We start from the raw sequence: 16,497 nt of genomic DNA on the forward strand, positions 1-16,497 counted from the left end.
TACTACCTGCCTTTCTGCCTAACTTCGTATCATTGGCGAACTTTGCCAGAATGCCCCCAGTCCCTTCATCCAGATCATTAATATATAAAGTGAACAGCTGAGGCCCCAACACTGAACCCTGCGGGACCCCATTTGTCATCAGCTGCCGTTCCGAAAAAGAGCCTTTTATCCCAATTCTCTGCCTCCTGTCAGACAGCCAATCCTCAATCCATGCCAGTAGCTCACCTCAAACACCATGGGCCCTCACCTTCCAAAGCTACCTTACTCATTCAAGTACGTTTTGTAAAGATGTTGGAGAAAGGAACAATGATACTGCAATTCTCTAACAGGAACCTGGAAGGTGATGCAAAGGTGACAGGTCTCATTCCTGTAGGATTTAACAGAGGAAGCAGCATCACCAGACACTGGCAGCATGGTACAAGGTCACAAATTGAATCAGTGCTGTCTCGATGGTGCTTAGGAGTAGCCAGCAGTGTTGTAGGAAGGTCAATGGCAAATGGTCAGGATAAGTGCCCTTCTTCTCTCTACTATTGCACCCAGCTCACACCAGAGCTCAAGCTCTGCCACTTTTGCTATTGCCTGCAACATCATCTTCCTTCATTCACCTGCTCACATTCTCTCCACCTCTACTGAACTTCCCACACCACTAACTCTGTATGGCTTCTGCACTGCCTCCTTACCACCTTAGGATACCTCACCAGCTGTCATCCACTTGTATCAGCGCTAACAGCCATGCCAGCCACTGTCATCTCACTCAATTCCTTCCATCTTTTATTACAGCCCATAACAGGGTAGCAAATGTCCCATGGAGGTGAAAGGGTAGCAGATAGTAGGCTTCTCACCCACTGTGAGGAAAGAATCTTGGCCCTCTCAGGAAAAGACTGGAATCACTCCTGCAGGATCGCTGAGTAAGTACCAATTTTTCATTCCACTATAACTCTTACAGTAACCCTGCTCTCTCTCTGACAGTCAATCATTAATTTCACACCATTTCTAACCATTGGCCTTCTCTCCCTTTTGACTTGCAGTTACCACCAGCATCTCGTTCACTCTGTTGTGAAATACCCAACTCCCCCAGAAACCACTGGTTCAAGCTCCAGAACACCAAGCCCTCGTAGGAGGCATTGGCAAGGTTGCTTCCTGCGTGCGTGCTTCAATGTGGGGCCATAATCTGGTGAGCACTTCACATCTGGCTGAGGAAGAAAACTCTGAGGACTGCCAGTGTCCAGGCATCTGTTCAACCTCAGGCAGGAGAGAACACTAGTGTCGGCAATCAGTGGCTTTGTCCATATCCACAGGGAGGAGAAGGAGCCAACAGGTATGTTGGACACAGTGGCCCTCATTGCCCAGAAACTGCAGCACCTTGCCACAGGTGACAATGCAATGTACATAATTTGGTACTTTTCTATAAATGATACTTCTTTGATCTTGCATCTGGTTGTTTGTCTTTCTGTGTAGTCCCAAATGTAACTGTTGCAGCATGAAGCAAAAAATTCATGGCCTTACGTGATGTACTGCTTTCAATGTCTATGTCAGACTCTGCTGTTGCATGTGAAAGCAAGAGGAACAAGACTAACATTGGTGAGTCTTGGAATACCCCTTCCTCTCATGTCGAGTCACTTACCCCACGTGAAAGCAAGAGGAACCACTGGCATATGAGATGACTATGCCAGGTGTTGTCATACACTTTGAGACATGGCTGTTTGCTTGCTGCACTTGGCAGTTTGCTGCATAAACTGCTGACATATGGTGCAAATGTGACATTGACACAGCACACTGCCATATAGCAGATATCCATCCCCTTGACTGAGGACTGCTGACTCATGCATACTACCTGGTTTTATGTGATTGTGCTAATTGGCACAGCCAAGAAAAGCATGGATGTTGCGAGCATGCAGGTAGCGATCAAATGAGGAGCCCTGTGATGCAAACTGATTCAATCTATGAGCTAGGTGCCAGTTCCTGCACATTCTGTGCTGCTGCTGTAAGCTTTCAACACTAGTTGTCAGTGTAAGGCTGTGCTTCCAGAGCACCTTGCAGATGTATCAGAGAGTGCCTTGATGGTTGTGAGGGGTTAGCAAAAGCCAGATACCAGTGTCTGCCGATGAACAGTGCATACTGCTGGTGTGCATGGATTGTTCCCTGGGATGCTGTTTAGTCCTGAACAACATGGAAGTCCTTTGGAGCAAGCAAGGAACTGAAGTCATCAGATACACACTGTCATTTCCATGACTAGTTTTCTTGACACCTTGTGTGTTTGGCACATTTAGAAACAGGAAGCTGAACATTAATGCAGTGAGTTAGGCCATCAAAGGAATTTAACAAGCAATAATCAGCCTTAAAAGCAACTCAAGCTCCTGAGTGAGAAACTCACTTATTAGATTAGATTAGATTAGATTACTTACAGTGTGGAAACAGGCCCTTCGGCCCAACAAGTCCACACCGACCCGCCGAAGTGCAACACACCCATACCCCTACATTTACCCCTTACCTAACACTACGGGCAATTTAGCATGGCCAATTCACCTGACCTGCACATCTTTGGACTGTGGGAGGAAACCGGAGCACCCGGAGGAAACCCACACAGACACGGGGAGAACGTGCAAACTCCACACAGTCAGTTGCCTGAGGCGGGAATTGAACCCGGGTCTCTGGCGCTGCGAGGCAGCAGTGCTAACCACTGTGCCACCGTGCCGCCCACAAAAGTACACAAGCTGGAGTGAGATGCTCCCAATATTGAGTTAAGCCTCGTCAGACTTCTTGTCCTGTTCTGCCACAAATATTGTCATAGCCCATGTCACTGAGACTGCTTTAAGATTCTGCCTATGATTTTCAAGAAATCATGTGATTTTAGTTAAATGTCTCAACTTGGGAAGCTAATTGCCTCTTCTTTAGTGAACAACAAACTGACGTCATAGTAGAGTGAACAGCCAATGAGGAACTTCAAACCAGCGTCTACAGGAAAACACCACATATGGACCAAATATTGAACTACAGAAGCAATCAGCCCAACACCCACAAACGAAGCTGCATCAGAACATTATTTCAATGAGCCACCACACACTGCAGCACAGAGGAACTACGCAGAGCAGAGGAAAATCACTTGTGCAGTGTATTCAAAAAGAATGGGTATCCAATGAACACAGTCCATCGATTTCTCAGCAATAAACCCAAACAAGGAGACAAAATGCGTCCAGAAACCCTAGCCACTCTCCCCTGCAGCAAAGACATCTCGGTAATGACTGCTAGACTACTCCGACCCCTTGAGATCATGGTAGCCCACAAACTCACCAACACACTAAAACAGCAGCTAATGAACTTGAAAGACCCTATACAGACAACAAGCAGAACTAATGTCATTTACAAGATACCATGCAAGGACTGTCACAAACACTACATTGGACAAACAGGCAGAAACTAGCCACCAGGATACATGAACATCAACTAGCCACAACACGACATGACCCTTTCTCACTAGTATCCTTACATACGATGAGGAAGGACACCACTTCGACTGAGACAACACATCCATCCTAGGACAAGCCAAACAGAGACACGCAGAAGAATTCCTAGAAGCATGGCATTCCAACTGGAACTCAATCAACAAACACATTGACTTGGACCCGATTTACCACCTATTGAGAAAAAGAACAGGAAATGACATCACCACAGGAAACGACATCACCAACCCAAAGAAGCCCAAACATATAAACAGAAAGCAGGAATCATCAGCAGTGCTTTGTCTGGAGGCTCACTGAAGATGTTACCTAATATGGTGATGAAACATCTGAAAATAAACCTTCCAGCTCAGCGAGCAAACCTACATGCAGAACCTCGACCTGAGCTACATATCTTCTCAAAACTCGCTAAATCTCCAGCCAATGAAAGTTTAGTTTGTAGACGTCTCCCAGCTGTCAGAGCTGGAAGAATGTCTTCAGTTGCAAGAGACCTTGGAGTGCAGGTTCATAGTTCCTTGAAAGTAGAATTGCAGGTAGATAGAATAGAGAAGAAGGTGATGGTAGACTTTCCTTTATTGGGCAGACCATTTATATAGGAGTTGGGAGGTTATGTTGCGGATATTGGTTAGGCCACTACTGGAAGATTGCATACAATTCTGGTCTCTTTCCTACTGGGAGGATGTTGTGACACCTATAAGAGTTTAGAAAAGATTTACGAGAATGTTGCCAGGGTTGGAGGATTTGAGCTATAGGGAGAGGCTGAAAAAGGTGGGGGTGTTTTCCCTGGAGCGTCGGAGGCTGAGGGGTGACCTTATAGAGGTTTATGGGGTGGGGGAGTTGAGAACTAGAGAGTATGGGTTTAGGATGAGAGGGGAAAGAAATAAAAAGGACCGAAGGGACAACTTTTTCACGCAGAGTGTGGTGCATGTATGGAAAGAGCTGCCAGAGGAAGTGGTGGGGGCTGTACAATTACAGCATTTAAGAGGCATCTGGATGGGTATATGAATAGTTTGGGTTTAGAGAACTATGGGTCAAATGCTGGCAAATGGGAGTAGATGAGGTTAGGATATCTGGTCGGCATGGACGAGTTGGACCGAAGAGTCTGTTTCTTCCTGTACATCTCTATGACTTTATGGCTTCAGCAGTCCAGGAATAAGAAGAGTCATTTAAATAAGAAATTAAAAAGTTAATGGAGGAATAAGATTTCAATGGGATTGAGAAACACTAAAGGATATTAATGGGAAAAATAATTGTTTTTGCTGTTAATTGGTGACCTTTTAGAGGTGTATAAAATCTTGAAGGACATGGACAGGTGCCAAAGTCTTTTTCCTAGGGTGGAGGAATTCAAAATGAGAGGATGTAGGTTTAAGGTAAGAGGGGAAAGGTTTATAAAGGATCTGAGGAGTAACTTTTTCACGCAGAGGGTGATACATGTATGGAACAAGCTGCCAGAGGAAGTAGTGGAGGCGGGTACAATTACAATATTTAAAAGGCATCTGGATGGGTATATAAATAAGAAGGGTTGAGAGGAATATGGGCCAAATGCTGATAAATGGGACTAGGTTGGATTGGGATAGCTGGTCGGTGTTGACAAGTTGAGCTAAAGGGTCTGTTTCCATGCTCTGACCCTATGACTTTATGATTGTATAAATTTTTAAAATGTATTCTATATGTATAGCTTTTTTTCTTTTTTATGCTTGAAGCTGGTGCTGTTTTGTTAAAAGAATATCGGCAGCTTTGTGTGAATATGTTCAGTAATTAACCACCACAGAAGTCAAACTGCTAATGTAAAACATTTTTGATCAGTGAAGCTGGGTTTCACTCTGGGATCTGTCCATTATTAGAAAGGGTTTATAGCATTTGAAGAATTCAAGCAAATTAGAGAACGATGTAACAAGCAAAGTGGATATTGGGGAATCTGTAGATGTAGCATAACTGAACTTATAGAAGGCACAAAAGGTTAATAGACAAGGTATGATCACATAGGGTTAAGGGCAACATATTAGTTTGGATAGAGGATTGGATTACCAATAGCAAGCAGAGAGTCAGAATAAATGGGTCTTTTCCTTGTTGGCAAGCTGCAATTAGTGGGGTACCACAGGATTCAGTCCTCAAGACCCCAACTATTTACAATCTATATTAGTGACTGAGATGCAGGATAAAATATGCTGTAGCCAAATTTGTAGGTGACACTAAAATAAGTGGGAAAGTGAATTGCAATAAATAAATAAGAAATTTATAAATGGATATGGATAGGTTAGGTAAATGGGCTAAAATTTGGCAGATGAAGCTTAACATGGATAAATGTAAGGTTAACCATTTTGGTCAGAAGAATAGAAAGGCAACTTATGTAAATGGAGAGAAATTTGAGAGTGTCTTGTTGCAGAGAGATCTTGTGCAGGAATCGCAGAAAACTAGTATGCAGGTACAGCAGATAGTAAGGAAAGCAAATGAATTTTGGCATTTGTTGCTAAAGGAATGGAGCTTAAAAACAGGGAAGTGTTGCAATTGTGTAAGGCATTGGTGAGGCTGCATCTGGAGTACTGCGTAGGGTTTTGGTCCCCCTACTTGAAGGATATAATTGCATTTGAATCAGTTCAGAGGAGGTTCACTGGATTAATTCCAGTGATGGAAAACTTGTCTTATGAGGAGAGGTTAAGCAGTTTAAAAGAATGAGAGGAAATCTAATTGAGGTATATAAAGTGCTGAAGGGGATTGACAAAATAAATGTAGAGTGGATGTTTGGGCAATCTAGAATGAGAGGTTGTTGTTTTACATTTAGGCATGGCAGATTTAAAATCAATGAGAAATTGCTTCTCTCAAAGGGTCGCTAACCCAGAGTGCAGTTGGTGTTGGGACACTGAATAATTTTGAGGAGGAGATAGGCAACTTTTTAATAAGTAATGAGTTAAAAAATAATGAAGAATAGGCAGGAAAGTTGAGGCTGATATGATCGCACCTGAGCAGCATTGAAGGGTTCAATTGCCTACTCATGCTCTTAGGTTTTTTTTCTCATACCATCAGCTGGGATCCTAACAGTATGTCTGAGCAGACCTATAAGGTGTACGAGAGTTTGTACTATTTGTTCTGGACTGACTTTAAGGACCTTCCTATTTATGTAAAGTTTACAATGCTGTTATGTATCTATGCAATAAGATCCTTTCAGGCTACCCCGAAGAAGAACTACCACCTAAGTCATATCTATGAAAAAGCATTTGACTAATAGGGTGTTTTTATCAGGAGGGAGAAAAGACACTTGACTAATTCCCTGCTGGAAAGAAGACAAAATCAAGTGAGGATGCAGACCTTTTTCCACTAGCCAGTCATCCCAGGAGCTTTTTTATCCCCAGCAATGAGGCTGTACATATGACATTGAATGTGTCCATTACCACAAAGGTTATAACCCCATAAAAGTGTAGGTAGTTTCAAATCTTGTGAAATTTGATATATTATCCAGGGAGCAACCTCTATTGCTTTTGTAACACAATAGTCTTTTATTTGCATTATTTGTACGTCCCAAAAGAACAAATGATGTAATCTTTAATCGGAATCTGTCCTGCATGCATGGTGGAGGTTAATGACTACCTCCCAAATCCACAACACATGACTCCAAATAGAAGAGAAAAAAACAACAGATTTTTAATAAATTTGAACACAAATGGAGTTGTCCCAACTATATAATGAGTACACTTTGACTTTTGAGTTGTTGTTCAGTTATTTTATTTTAAACACTCCATTTTCTTTTACGTATGCAAACACTTGCTCTTTTAAAAAAATGCACAAAATAAATAGCTGAATAAAATGTTTGAAACTAATGATATAGATTTTATTCACATTAATTTAAGGACATTATCAACCAGATACTATCAGGTCTATGAGATGCATTTTGCCATGTTATGCCTCGTGCAAAATTATAAACAATGCATATGTTCACACTGTAGAAATTTTAGCCAACCGAGCTGCAGCTCTGAAGAGAAATGTCACATGAAAACCAGGATTTCTGGAACAACTAAGACTGTCAGGTTATTTTCATTTGTTTTAAATATCTGTGATGCAGGAGTTATGTCATTCATTGCCCTAAGATGATGATGATGATGCTATAATCTTTGTAGTAATCAAGCTTTCACAATGTATTGAGTGAAGGAGTGCATGTTTTTGGTGCTGATATTAAGTAATGGGATGCATAGCGTGTGGGACTTGGAAACACAGAAAATAGGATTAGGATCAGGAGTAGGCCTTTTGGCCCTTTAATCCTGCTCCATCATTTAATATGATGATGAAATCCCTGCTGAAATGCTAAAATATGTCGAACAGACACTGTGACACAAATCCATGATCACATTAAACTTATCTGGGAGGAAGCGAGCATACTAGGAAATCTTGAAAATGGTCACAATTATGATATCTGACAAAGAAAACATCTGACTGGAAATTACAAAGAAATTTCATAGGAATGGCCATTATGAGAATCCTCCTCAATCATCTCCCAATAGCTGAAAAGCTCCTCTACGAGTATCAACATAATTCCTTGAAGTTTGCATCGCAGGTAGACAGATTGGTGAAGAAGGCCTTTAGCACGCTTGCCTTTATCACTCAGACTTTGTATATAGCAGTTAGGCCATCATGTTGAGGTTGTACAGGACATTGATGAGGCTTCTTCTGGAGTACTGTGTACAGTTCTGATCACACTGCTTTGGTAGGATATTATTAAATTGGAGAGGGTTCAGAAAAGATTTACCAAGATATTGCTGGGACTGGAGAGTTTGTGGTATAGGCTGGGACTTTTTTCACTGGTGTGCAGGAGGTTGAGGAGTGATCATATAGAGGTTTATAAAATTTGAGGGGCACAGATAGGGTGAATAGGTCTTTTCTCTGGGGTGAATAAGTTCAAAACAAGAGGGCTTTTTTTAAAGTGAGAGGAGAGTGATTTAAGAGGGACCTGTGAGGCAATTTTTCACATTATGATGGTTTGTATGTGGAATGAACTGCCAGAGGAAATGGTATATTCAAGTATACTTATAATATTTAAAATAAATTTTGGATAGATACATGAATAGGGAAGGATTAGAGGGATCTGGACCAAATGCAGGCACTAGTTTAGTTTGAGAAACTTGGTCAGCAAGGACAACTTGGACCGAAAGGACGGTTTCTGTGCTGTGTGACCCTACAAAGAGGCACAATGGACACAATTTTCAGTGCACAACAAATCCAAGTGCAGGGAACAGTACCGACCTCTGTATGTGGCCTTCGATTCAGTCAATTGCGAGAATTGTGGAATATCCTCTTCAAGTTTGACTGTTTGCAGAAATTCATCACCACTCTTCACCTCTTCATATTGACATGCAAACTGTGATCCTCACCATCATGGACCCAATATCGGTGCAAACTGGGGTCAAGCACTGCCATTTCATTATACCAACACTCTTCTCCATCTTCTTCACTGCAACCTTCCACCCCATCTCTGCGAAGCTCCCTGCCAGAGTGGAGTTCTTCTACAGGATAAATGCAAAACTATTAAACCTTTGCCTCCAGATCACAACCAAATCCACCCGTCTGTCATCATCAGGCTGCAGACAGCAGATGACACCAGCAGGTGTGTGCAATGACACTGAGCTGCAAACCATCAACACATTCACCAAGGCATGAGTGAGTGGGCCTCAGACTAAATATCCAGAAAATAAAAGTTCTGTACTGTACCACTCCTGCCGCACAACACTGCCCCTGACAATCAAAATCCACAGCAAGCCCCTGACAATTATCATTTCTCATACCTTGGGAGCCTCCAGTCAGTGTAAGCAATATGCCAATGCAGCCATCAGGCACCTGAGGAACAGAGTATTCAAAACCTCAAACCCAGCGCCAAGCTTATGGTCTATTGAGCAGCCTTGATCCCCACCCTCCTGTATGTATCAGAAACATGAACCGTATACACCTCAAATCCCTGGAGAGTTATCAGCAGTACTGCCTTTACAAAATCCTGCAAATCCATTAGCAGAATAGACATACCAACGTGTGCCCTCCCAAGCCAATATCCCTAGTATTGAGGCATTGGTCACGCGAGACCAGTGTGCCCAACACAAGACTCCCTAAACAAGTGCTGTTCTCCAAGCTCTACAATAGTAAATGATCACTGGGAGAGCAGAGGAAATACTACAAGGACACCCTGAAAGCCTTTCTTGAAAAAAATTGCAACATTCCCACACTCTGTCAAGTGGGAATTGCTTTCCCGAGAACATACAAACTGAAGTGAAGCATCTGTGAAGGTGCCAACTACTTTGACCATCACCTGAGTGAAGCTACTTGGTAGCCAAGCATAAGCAACAGAAAGAGCGCACAGAATCGAGAGTGTGTCATCCAATTGTCTCAAGAAACACCACCTGCCTCACCTGTGGCAGTCTTTATCTCCAGGATTGGACTATACAGTCATTGGGGAACACCGCTGCCCCCTAATGGAAACAAGTCATCCTCGACCCTAAGGGCAGACATCCAACTCTTGACTCTGTTCCTGCTTTCACCTCATATCCTGTGATCACTTTCGCCATTAAAAACTATGTCTAACTTCTTGAAAACATTCTGCCACAGAGAATTCCAAAAGTTTATACTCTCTGGGTGAAGAAATTTCTTCTCATCTCAGTCTCAAATGGCTTACACTGTAAAGTCTGATAAACCTTTGTTGCATTCTCTCCATAGCCAGAACATCCTTCCTCAGATATGTACTGCACATAATCCTTCAAGCGCGGTCTCACCAAGGCTGTGTACATTTGCAGCAAGACGTTCCTGCTCCTATACACAACATTGCTACTCTTGTGTTTTGTGATGGCAGAGATGAGGAAATATTTCTTCGCCCGAGAGTGGTGAGTCTATGAAGTTCACTACTAAAGAAAGCAGCAAAGGCTAAAATATTGTTTGATTTTAAGGAGGAGTTGTATAGAGCACTTGGGCTAAAGGGATCAAAGGGTATGGGTGAAAAGGTGGAATAGGTTCAAAGGGCCAAATGACTTACTCTTTTTTTTAATGTTTCTTTGAGGGATGAGGAGAAATGCTGTTGATGTAAATGTGGCAATTTGTTATTTCTTTTGGTCCAGTAGATAGTACAAGATGCATCCATGGTACTCTGGAGGTAAATGTCGTGATTGAGGAGGAACCAATCAAGTAAATATTAAATGATTTTCTTAAAAAGACATAATTTTAGTCTTGCAAAAATTTTTGATTTTGTTAATTTTTATTGCAAGGTTCTCTAACTGCCCAGGAGAAACAAACAAATCTGTAGGAGTTTTTCTCCTCATCGTCAAAGCAGTCTGTACTTTTGATTCATACTTAAACTGTTGCTACGTTTCATTTTTGCAGCTGTTTCACTTTGAATCAGCCTGTGGAAAATGAGAAGTGACACAAAAGTAAGTGATAAGGTTGACACAAAAAGTCTGAGGAAGAATATCGACAGGTTAACCAAGTGGGCAAAAACTTGGCTGGGCAAAACTTGAGGTTACACACTGTTACAGGAAGAATAGAGGAGCTAACTGTTGTTTAAATGGAGAAAGACTGCAGAAAGATACAGCAGCGATTTGGAAGTCCTTGTATCACAAAAAGCTAGCATACAAGTTCAGCGGGTAATAGGAAATGCAAATGGAATGTTGGCCTCTGTTTCAATGTGAATGGAGTATAAAAATGGGGATGATATGCTAAAATTATACAGGGCACTTTTCTTATAAATGATTTGTTATTTATATAGGTACCAGAGTATGATGACTTAGACACTTCTCACTGTATTTTTTTGTAAATATACAAGTGACAATAAATTACAGGTACACAATCTTTTGTCCGAAAGCTCAAGACCAACTGGTTTATGGAATTCGGAATTTTTCGAATTTCAGAATGAGTGACAGTTTGACGGTGAAATTTTAAAAAGTCTTACCGAACAGCAGACTACGGACTCTGAGACAGAATTGAGGCCTGCTGGTGCTGGGCCACGCCCACCCACGTCACATCTGAGTGACATGAATCAAGTGGGTGTGGAGTTGGGTTAACTGTTTGCATGCCAAACAACCTTGTTAATGAGGAAAAAACTTCACAAAGAAACATTCGGAGCTTTTCGGATTTTGGAATTTCAGATAAAGGGTTGTTTACCTGTACCATTCTATTATATTCTATTCTGTTCTAGTTAGACCACAACTGGAATACAGTGCTAGTTCGGCCCCCTGACATAAGGAAAGATCTAAGGGCATAATCTCAAAGTAACATCGTTATTGCCCATTTAAAACAAATGAAGATTTATCCTCTCAGAGGACTGTGAATCTATGGAATTATTTTATGGCAGATGGCTATGAAGACTGGATCATTAAGTTTATTCAAGGCTGAGGTATTTTTTTTAAAGTCAGTATCTATAGTTATAGGGGAAAGATAAGAAAGTGAAACTAAGGATCATCAGATGATTTCACTGAATGGCAGAACAGACTCAAGCTGAATGACTGATTATTTATGCTTCTACATCTTATTGTCTGTAAGAAATGTTGCACAACAGAAAACTTGCATTTAACACAAGTCTTAATGTATAACTAATCAGAATCCTGTAGCATCAGCACTGAGTTCAGATTGTATTTCCATCTGAGTTGGGATTTGAGAGCAGGAGCTAACTAGACCCCATGGCTTGTGTATATAATTATTTCCCCATTTTAAAGTCTCAAATTCTGTCCATAGTTTTATTATACTTTGAATTTAGGTTGTTACTTATGGTTAAATTAGGAAGCCATATGATAATTCAGTAAACAAAGGATTGGCACATAGATATTTCTCTGTATTCCAAGTTGAATTGCTGGAGTGGTGCAGCCACAGATGGGAAGGAGTAATTACAGTGTGACACAGAAATCTATGATGCAGCATCAAATGAGCATTTACTCATATCACATTAAGTTTAAAAATATGAAGTTGTTTTAGCAAATAATGATCTTGCGGCTCAGTATGCTATTGACATTACTAATCAGCAGAATATCTACTAACACCAAATTGTTATGCTGGTTGTAGCAAGTTTGAAAAAAGTTGACCTGATACAAAACAGGATTTTGTTTTAATAGCAAATAATGTTTTGTACAGTGTTCTAATTTGATTATGAATTTGACTGTACTAGAAATGTAATTGATTTTTAACTGTTACATGTAGAAATTTGAAACTAATATTTTTCTTTTAACTCTGTTGCTGAAATTTCATCTTTTTCACCTTGTTCTTGCATCTCCTGTTTAGCCTCAAGGCCCTTTCTATCATTTGATATGAACTTTTCAACTTTTCACACCCACTCTGACCTTTGTTGTGCAGGTCTTGTATCCTATGAAGCTTTAACTTTTCCCGTCCACCTTGCTTTGACTGTTTTTGCAGAGCATTGCATTTGCCTGGAGTATCAGTTGTACATTGAGTGTTGGACTTCACTAATGTTGTCAGTGATTGACACGCTGTACACATGATGCTTGCCATTTTTGTGAATAATGTTCACTTAAATTCATTCATCTGGATGTTGGTAATCCTGCCTTTTTTCTGCTTGTCAGTGGTTGTCTTTCAAAGAGTGTATCCATAACAACTTTAGAAGTCCTTATTAAATGTAGATCTTTCACGACAAATGCAGCCTTCTCCTGGGGTTAATTTTTGTGTCGTATTGAACATCTCACCAACCTTTTTCGCAATATTAGTCACTGCCTTCATGTCATTTTGGTATTTTAATTAACATGCTCTCCTTTTAAAAAAAAACAATAATTCTTTTGTAACATATGAGTCTACTTCCGACAATTCAGCCATTGTTTCTACCTAAAAATGAATTATTCAAAGATTTGAATTAAACAATTCTGTTTTATGTATAAATATAAGTTTTGTGATGACAATGTGAAAAGTAAGGGCTGAATGTCTGATTTTAAGGTGTGGACTGAATATGATGTTGTGCTATGGTCCAATTGCCCCTTCCTTCTCAGCCAGCTACATCAAAAAAAAGTGTGCAGGAGAAAAACTGCAGGTCTGGCAAGCTCCCATAGAGAGAAAAGAGTTAAACCTTCTGACAATGGGTCACTGGTCTTGAAATATTAACTCTATTTTCTCTTTACAGATGCTGCGTTTTTCCAGCACTTTCGACTTTTGTTTCAGGTTTCCATCATCTGCATTTCTTTATTTATCTAAACCAACAGTTGATCTTAAATGCTTATGTGGGACACCTCGGCTAATAATACATTCTTAAATTATGGTTATAAACTATCTTTTTTTTCTAAATGACAAACTAATTATTAGTTAAAAGTTTAATTGTAACTAATCTCAGTGGACGGACTGTTACAAGTGCTGATGAATTTGCAGCCCAAAGCGAACTGGATTTTTGGTGAATAGCTGCCAGTTTGAATTGTTTAGCTAATAGTCATTTTTGATATTGGCTCAAAATCTGCCAATAAAGCTAATTATTTTAGGAATAGATTTAACTTCCACTTTGTGATTGTATGTAGTGAATGAAATATTTACATATGCATTCGTATAGATACATTACATATGCATAGATACAAGATTTTCGAGCTGCAAGTGAAATCTAAGCCTGCATTCTTTCAATTGTGAAGTTGTTTAAGATAGAAAATTCTTAGGAGCTATTCGAGAAGAAATATGGATGAGTAGTGATTGGGGATGAGTAGGGGACTAAGGAAATTTATATTTCCAAGTGAAAAATTGTATCATCCTGGAATTTGTGTTGTTTTGCATTTTAAGTGCCGTCTGTGAAATGGGATGGATTGAGGAGGGCTCAGAGACTATATCTGAGAGTTTGTCTCAGAAGCTCCAGGGATTGTTTCATTCTAACTGAAAACCCTACTTGTGACAGTTAAATTTATAGTTGCTCGAGTTTTTTTTTACCAAAGGCTTGTCCCAACATCCCGAGGGGTTGAACATTTTACAGAACGCAATGTCAGAGTACACACACGATAATTGAAGATTATACCGTGAAAGTTTCACACTACATTTAATGTTCAAAAAACCTAAAGCAGTAAAACAAGACATTATCATACTTACGGTGTCCTCATGCATACAAAGTCTTCAGCAGTAAAATAAATTACAAACATAGAAAAGGGTGCAAAGAAATCAAACCAATTTATAAATTCTATTAATTACAAATTGCAATCCCAATAATGAAGGATCCTCATTATGTGCCATATTCCCAAGTCCCATGCTGACTTCCTCACTTAGATGTAAATTTTGTCTTCCCATAGTACCTGTACCAAGTAAATTTTTTGACCTGCACTTTAAATACCTAGATCTCCTTGAATTTCTTTGCGCAGTTTTGAATACTCTCTCACTGTTCACATAAACTGCATCCCACTAAACTTCTCTTCCTCTAATTGCCTTTTATGTTTTTGAGATCTTTTTCATCAGCAAGTTCATCTCAGACCACATCCATGATGCAAGGATGACCACTGTCATGTCCTGTGACTGCCCATAGAGTCTTAATTTAGGGGGACATGGTAGCATAGTAGAAATGTCACTGGACTAGCAAATCTAGATGTCCAGGCTACTGCTCTAGGGATGGAGATTCAATTCCATTCCCTGCCACCACCGCTACTGTGAAAATAAAATTCAATGAATAATTTTATAATTGAAAGCTATTCTCAGTGATGGTATCACGAAACTGCAATTAATTAGCATAAAAACTAATGTAGTACAGTGATGTCCTTTAGGGAAGGAAATCTGCTGTCTTTACCTGTTCTGGCCTACATGTGAATCCAGATATGGTTAACTACCTTCTGAAATTATCTAGTGTTGGAAATTGGGGTCCCTTTAAAACTGTGTTCACCCAGTGTTCCTTATTTGGTATTTTCTGTGTAGCATGAAATCTCATTTAACTGTCTTACAGTGATAACTAGCGTTATACAGGCATAAGGGAGAGATTTATTGTGCACCACACTATCCTATTGTGAGTTCAACATTTTGGAAATCATCAACTTTTGTTTGTGGGAGGAATGAAACTAGCCTTTAAATTGTGATGGGCAAGGGGACACTGGTCATCCTGGCATCATGAGTAACTGCTCATGGTCATTGACCAAAAGAGCTTAGACAAGTGATTGACACAGCAGGGATGGCCAGCACCTAAAATAAGTATACCAGTAGGGATAGGTAAAAAGATACAGATACAGGCAAGAAAATCCAGGGAAATGATATCACCTTCTTGGGAGATGAGTTCCTTTACATCAACCTGAGGGAATAATGAAGGCAAAGACCTATTCCCCTTCAAAACTACTGCTCCTGTTCCTCCATTCTACAGGACAGATTTAGGATCACTGAATTGTTCTGTCAGTCGTATACTTTTTTTGCCGAATTAACTGATGTATCATCTAAATTGCTGCTTCCTAATAAACTCAAATTATCAGAAAACTGCTACAACTCTTTGATTTCCTATACTGTGATCAAGCACCCCAAAATCAACATGAGGCAAGCAATTCAGCTCAAGGGCAATTTGGGATAGGCAATAAATTTGGTCTCTGGTCTTTTTTTTAGATTACTTACAGTGTGGAAACAGGCCCTTCGGCCCAACAAGTCCACACCGACCCGCCGAAGCGCAACCCACCCAGACCCATTCCCCTACATTTACCTCTTCACCTAACACTACGGGCAATTTAGCATGGCCAATTCACCTAACCTGCACATCTTTGGATTGTGGGAGGAAACCGGAGCACCCGGAGGAAATCCACGCAGACACTGGGAGATTGTGCAAACTCCACACAGAGAGTCTCCAGAGTCTTTGACTGCCATATCCTACGAAAAATGTTCCACCACTCACCAGTCTTTCTACCTCACCATCAGTCCATGGTAAATACTTGTATCCCTTGCTAGTTGGATCTCAAACTTTCAAATTCCTCTCCCTTGGATATCTACCTGTCACAACATTACTGCTGTAAGTTTTAATAATCTAATGCTGTTTTAACCCCTTACATTCTTGAAATTGCACCTTTTTTTCTGCATTGGTATATCCCTGATCTGTCCCTGTCTTTTCGTGTGCATGTAAATCCTATCTTTCAGAATCACCTTTGGATTCAAT

At 40.4% G+C, this 16,497-nt stretch overlaps 1 protein-coding gene across 3 annotated transcripts in view; it reads left to right on the plus strand.

Moving 5' to 3' along the window:
• The window catches only part of wdpcp (WD repeat containing planar cell polarity effector), a 136,960-nt gene that overhangs the window by 14,761 nt on the left and 105,702 nt on the right, over nucleotides 1-16,497 (plus strand). Inside the window, exons 2-5 of one of the 3 annotated variants that reach the window (XM_087991704.1) lie at nucleotides 781-908; nucleotides 1,029-1,318; nucleotides 10,149-10,312; nucleotides 10,547-10,610. The gene's annotated coding sequence lies outside the window, so the exon portion shown is untranslated. The remainder of the gene's footprint in view (nucleotides 1-780; nucleotides 909-1,028; nucleotides 1,319-10,148; nucleotides 10,313-10,546; nucleotides 10,611-16,497) is intronic. The other 2 variants (XM_043696719.2, XM_043696716.2) reach the window with 2 other exon arrangements.

Source organism: Chiloscyllium plagiosum, unplaced genomic scaffold, assembly GCF_037043375.1.
Source record: "Chiloscyllium plagiosum isolate Xiang-an unplaced genomic scaffold, Cpla_swu_hap1 HiC_scaffold_10, whole genome shotgun sequence".
In the NCBI taxonomy this organism is placed as follows: domain Eukaryota; kingdom Metazoa; phylum Chordata; class Chondrichthyes; order Orectolobiformes; family Hemiscylliidae; genus Chiloscyllium; species Chiloscyllium plagiosum.